A 7,025-nucleotide genomic window follows, 5' to 3' on the forward strand; every position below is an offset into this window, starting at 1 on the left:
CGATGAAAATGAGACTTTATTCATCGTACTCACTTGATGGAAACACTTGTTGGTATCAATTTCTATCTCTTTTTCATGTCTAGCTAAAACCCCAATTCTTGGGGCGCGCTTTTGTGAATATGGGTTAAATTTACTGTTGGGTATTGCTTATCGTTGGTATATTCGCTGTTTAAATGTTATTTTGTTTAGTAGTTGTGTTTGAACTTAATGAGATTTTAGTTGCAAATACAATTTCATCTTAGTGTTTTTGGCTTGCAAGAGAGAGAAGTTTTAAAACTAAGACTACTAAATTGATAGCTGGTGGTTATTGGGTTGTCGTGGGTTCAGCTAGAGAGAGTGAATCCTAGGCCTTCTCCCACACTTTCAACTCGAGAGAGTGAATGGGCTAAGGCGAAGGTTATGCTTCAATGCGGCAACTCAATGATCGAGAGAAACCGAGTTGATTAGGGGTAAGTTGCTCGAGAGAGAATTTACCGCCACTAAAGTTTAGCCTAGTTACAAATATTCAGAGAATTACTATCAATAGCATTTACCCGATAGTGTCTTTTATCCCATATTCCTATCACATCCCAAGAATCTCTTCTCTCTATCTCGTTTCTTTTTATTTTTGTCATTTTTGTTGATTAGCTAATACAAATCCCCATTTATAATTCACTCTTGCGTCACCCCTTAGATTTAGTATGTTTGTATTCGATAATGTTTATGGCTATAACTGATTAGAACTAAATTTTATTTTTTTATTAATTCTCGAAACCACTCCCTGTGGGAACGAACCCAACCCTTGGTTGGGTTATATGACTACACGCGATCGGTGGCACTTGAACTGAAGTAGTGTCCTGATATGTGAAGTCAAAATGGCACCATTGCAGAGGAGTGGTGTTAGTTGAGAATTTTCAGTTTCGTAAAATTTTTGTTCTTGTTATTTGTAGTTCTACTTGCTTAAATTCCAGTTCTATTTCGATTGTTCGTGGTGAAAGCAGGAGGCATGAGTGTTAATGGCAGAAACAATAACCAGGTGGGTGTAACGACCCGAGAGCACCCCCTAGTCGTTACCGGCGTATTCGACCTCGAAGAGGTCTTATACAAGCCCTTAGCATTCGTCATAACATGTATCATAGAATAAAACCACGGAAAATTTAAAACTTTTACTTTGGAAGTTCAACTTCACTTCATATATGAAAAATAGAATCTAACTTCGTCACAATGCACCATCTAGATATAGAAGTATCAAAAATAGGACTTAGCCCTTACATCAATAAGAAGTACAGCAATGTCTTTCAACATAAGCAAAGAACTAAACATAGAAGCTATATCATAGGGTCTTGTCCTCGGACTTTAGGACTCACCAACTTGGGGAAGCCACTCCAAGTGTCTTGAGAAGTAAGCTTGAATCCTCAATGGCCCGAACCTAAATGTTAGGGAAAAGGGAGAAAATATGGATTAGTACAACACACGTACTAAGTATGGCTACTATGCATAAAAACCATTGAAACATGCATAAAAGGACATTTTATTCAAAACATGCTTTTTGCCAAGTAATTCTAATATGCACTCAATTAAGTATCATAGTCCAAACCAACATAATATCATCCCAACATGTAGACAACCCAAGCAATACTAGTGCAATGCACAAAATAGAACCCCATAACCCTATTCAAAGCCAAGTATCACATTAAGCAACCTACCTCATACATACATTCATAAGATCATATTTCATCATAACTTACCATATTCATAATGATCATACATAACATAGTTTCAACATACATAAGTCATAATCATCAAAATCATAAGAGAACACTACTACAACCATCACTTAGGATCCCACAAGTGCAATGTGCAAAAGAAGTCTCATACCCTCCCTTACACTATGTAGAAACCCTTAAGAAAGCCCTAGTAAGAGTTCACACCTTGCATACCTTCATTTACTTTTACGTTAGGTAAATATTGCAATAACCGACATAGACCATGAGAGCTACATGGAATCCGGTGTTCTACTCCCACACCGAAAAGAGAGGGTTAACACTTGCCTAACCTGTAACCATTCGTACATAGCTATCTAGGTGGATCCATTAAGCTAGAGTCCTATGTGGGCACATACTTAAGGGTCAAGGAGATTGATTCTAGAAACCCTAACTTATTAAACGTGGGGGTTTCCATCTCATGAGACAACACATACCGTAGGTAATCCGGACTTACTAAATGTGATGAAACCCATGTAGGGAGCCAGACTTACTAAACGTGAGACCCCCATCTCTTTTACATGCCCTTTCGGTGCTAAGCATCTAATTCCCTTTTGTAATTATCTTTAGTCATCACATAAGTTCACCTTAGCCTTTAATAGACCCTTATGTAGACATCTTACCATAATAGCTCATATGTGTTCATAAGTGAGTAACAATCCTTTCACTTTAGAGACACTTAGCAAGTGAGTAAACCTTTCACTTTACATTACACTACAATCATGAGAATACCTTTCAATCATATAGCAATATACCATAATATACATACATACTTCATAGCCAATTGAAGTGTAGAGGGTTAAGGATGAGGAAACTAGGTCATCAACACCACAATAACACATTAGGTATAACATCATTATAATCTAAGTAATTCACCTTTCATACTTGAGTTCAAAAAAGAACCAACTTTCATTCCTTCTTGCCCTTCGTCTGACATCCATACTTCAATTACCAAGCAATTCATAACCAATACATAATACAAGGTAAGTCATGAAGTAATAACATAATCAACATCAATATAATCAATTGACATATTCCCTTCATAGCCTTCAAGGCTTCATTCAAAGACTCAACCCTAATTTCATAGAAATTATACATAACCTAGGGTAGAATCATCATACAAACATAAATTACATATCATCACATTCAATTCATAGCCTTCAATCAATATCCAACACAAACAAGGGTTAGAATTAGGAAAAGAAGGAGAAACATGGGTCTCATAGGGAAATCTTCAAGAAACCACCAATACAACATAAATTCATCCATAATTGTTCATATAACATCATTCAAAGTGAGTTTATAACATCAGTTTTACTTTAGAAAGAAGAACCACGTTTTTGGATAGAAACCTAGAAATTGGAGATTTTGAAATTTATCTTGAAAGGGCCTCTTGGGGAAAGGAATCTCAAGAGTGATAAGCAACCATACCTTATAGATGAATTAACCACGAAAATCCGAGTTGAAACCTTGGAGAGTTGGTCTTCTTCTTGAAGTTCCAATCTTCTTCAGTGGAGTTCTTGAGAAGAGAGAGAGTGGAGAGAAGGAGGAACTTTAGGTTTAGATCTTTGGGGTTATGTGTTTGACTGATAAAGGTGAGGTAAATCGACTTAAAAATCATTATATACACGTCCCCTAAAGTACCCTCACTTAAATGGACTATTTAATGAAGTGAAATAAATTTCTGATTTTTTGCATTTTCTACGCGAAACAAGTCCGCGACGCGGAGCTGTTCCCCGAAGATATTTGGAATGAAATTTCGAGACAGTAGAGTCCGCGTCGCGACTTAAATTTTTCTCCTTGGGGGAGCAAGTGCGCGACGCGCCCTCATTCCCTCTATGCACAACTTGCAAGCCGTATTCGAACATTTTGACCCTAGGAACATATATTTACCTATTTTCAACCTTTTCACCAGATTATACCATCATACGACACTCCCAAACCTGCCCAAAACCTAAGGACACACTAGAACATATTCTTCTCTAGTTTCCGGACGTCGTGGTCGTTTCTTGACGTTTAGACTTTTACTATTCCAAATCAAGTCAATTATATTAGTTTCGGTTTATAAACATCATTTTAACTATTTTTTAGTCATTATTCATAAGGTGAGGCTCTAACTTAAGTCGTAGCATATCCGGGGTGTTACAATATCCCCCCTTTAGGAATATTCGTCCCCGAATGTCACTTGGACTTCTTTCTAGCGAGACAATGACTCAAACTAGCAGCGCAACAACCAGTCACACCAACAACATCATATCATCATATCATATAGGAATTTAATCCACAACATCACCATGCTCAAACTCTTTACTTCATATAAGTATAGGAGGAACTACCTTCTCCATATTCAATGAGCATCAACATATATATTAAGCCATCAACAAGACATTTCTTTAGCAAGATAACATCAAGCATGATCATTACGACTCTTATGAAGACAACATCATACAACATCTATGGGTGCAATTTCAATCATGAGAAACATAATTCATGGGAACTCAAAATACAACTTAAACATGAATTTTCACAAAAATATGCCCATACAAGGAAATTATGTCATAATCATCAACACACATGATTTTCAATTTTTACCTAATTAAGAGAGACTACTAACCTCAACTTTGGCTAGGAGTAGGAGGAAAAAGATGAGGGTAGCGGGACTTCATGTCGGCCTCGGCCTCCCATGTTGCACCCTCAACTAGGTGGTTTCTCCATAAGACTTTCATGGAGACAACCTCTTTATTCCTCAACTTCTTGATTTGACGATCTAAGATTACAACCGAAACATCTTCATAGGAAAGGTTCTCATTCGCCCCTAAACCTTCTAAAGGGAGAACGGACACCGGGTCACCTTTACACATCTTTAACATAGAAATATGGAGCACCGGGTGAACCTAGGCTAATTCGATGGGTAATTTCAACTCATAAGCAACCTTTCCGACACACTTCAAGATCTCAGAGGCCCAACATACCGGGGGCTAAGCTTCCCCTTCTTACCAAACCTCATCACCCCTTTCATGGGTGAGATTTTTAAGTAGCCCCAATCACCTACTTCAAATTCAAGATCTCTCTTTCTATTATCGGTATAAGACTTTTGCCGACTATGAGCCGCTTTCAACCTATCCCTTATAAGTCGAACTTTTTCCGTATCCTCATAGATTACCTCGGGACCAAGAAGAGCAAATTCACCTACTTCAAACCACCCAACTGGAGATCGACACCTTCTACCATAAAGTGCTTCAAAGGGTGCCATAGCAATACTCCAATGGTAACTATTGTTGTAGGAAAATTCTATTAAAGGTAGGTGGTCAATCCAATTACCTTTTAAGTCAATGACACACACTTTTCAACATGTCCTCTAGGGTTTGGATGGTGCGTTCAGCTTGACCATCCGTTGAGGGTGAAATGTAGTACTAAGTTTGACTTGAGTACCAATCCCACTTTGGAAAGACCTCCAAAAATGGGAAGTAAATTGAGCACCTCTATCCGAAATAATCGACAACGGGGCTCCATGCAATTTCACAATCTCCTTAATGTACAACTTACCATAATCTTCTGCCGAATAAGAAATCTTGACGGGAAGGAAATGGCCAGATTTAGTCAATCTATCCACAATGACCCAAATGGAATCATGTTGCCTACGGGTTCGAGGAAAACCTACCACGAAGTCCATATTAATCTTTCCCACTTTCAAGTGGGGTATCAATATCTTGAGTTAGACCACCCGGTCCCTGGTGCTCGGCTTTGACTTGTTGGCAATTTGAGCACCTAGCCACAAAATTTGTTCTGTCTCTTTTCATTCCGTTCCACCAATAAATCTCACATTAGTCGCGATACATTTTGGTGGCTCCCGGATGGATAGAGTATCGGGACCCATGGGCCTCCTCTAAGATTGTCTCTCTTAGGCCATCCACATCCGGCACACATAATCTTCCTTGGTGCCTAAACACCCCATCTTCTCCTTGAGAGAAAGTTTCTATTGCTTTGTTGGAGAACCGACTCTTTTAGTTCCATCAAAATAGGGTCAAGATGTTGCTTAGACTTCACGTCAACAAACAACCGATGACTCGGAATTATGATGGACCATGACACCTCCTTTTGGGGAATCTTCAAGTCGGACACCCCAATCGGGCTAGCCTAGGTACATCACGGGCTAACTCTCTTTTCTCTTCCTTCCACATGTGACACAACTACCCATAGATATACGACTCAAAGCATCCGCAACACATTTGCTTTTCCGGGTGGTAAAGGACACTCATATCATAATCTTTTAAGAGTTCCAACCACCTCCTTTGTCGGAGATTCAATTCTTTTTGGCTAAAAACATATTGAAGACTCTTGTGGTCGGTAAACACATCCACATGTACCCCATAGAGATAGTGTCTCCAAATCTTTAAAGCAAAGACTACGGCCGCTAGCTCAAGGTCATGAGTTGGATAATTCTTCTCATGCACCTTGAGTTGTCTCGAGGCATAAGCTATAACCTTACCATGCTGCATGAGGACACAACCCAAACCCACTCGGGAAGCGTCACAATATACTACAAACCCTTCGGTGCCCTCCGGTAAGGTCAAAACCGGAGCGGAGGTGAGCTTATCTTTCAACAATTGGAAGCTCTTTTCACAAGATTCCGACCATTCGAACTTGGACTTCTTTTGAGTTAAGGCCGTTAATGGAGATGCAATAGATGAAAATCCCTCAACAAACCTCCGGTAGTAACCGGCCAAACCCAAAAAGCTTCGGATGTCGGAAGGATCAAAGGTCTAGGCCAACTTTTGACCGCATCGGTTTTCTTTGGATCAACTTCTATACCCTCACTAGAAACAATGTGACCAAGGAAAGCAACCGATCTTAGCCAAAACTCGCACTTGCTAAACTTAGCATAGAGTTGGTGATCTTTGTCATCATTAAAGGCAATAAAAAATGAGTCTAGGAAATTTCTATACACATGATTCATAAGGTCCATGAAAGCCGCCGGGGCATTTGTAAGACAAAGGACATCACTAAGAACTCAAAATGACCATATCTTTTTTCGGAAGACTATTTTCGGAAATCAACACCTCTCACCCTAAGTTTGTGATAACTCGACCTCAAATCAATTTTTGAAAAAGTAACTCGCTCCTTGAAGTTGATCAAATAAGTCATCAATCCTAAGGAGTGGATACTTATTCTTAATGGTCACCTTATTTAACTGTCGGTAATCAATACACATACGAAGAGATCCATCCTTCTTCTTCACTAATAACACTGGTGCACCCCAAGGAGATATACTAGGTTGGATGA

Source organism: Solanum verrucosum, unplaced genomic scaffold (assembly GCF_900185275.1).
Source record: "Solanum verrucosum unplaced genomic scaffold, falcon-dt-bn FXZP01000153.1, whole genome shotgun sequence".
Lineage (NCBI taxonomy): Eukaryota > Viridiplantae > Streptophyta > Magnoliopsida > Solanales > Solanaceae > Solanum > Solanum verrucosum.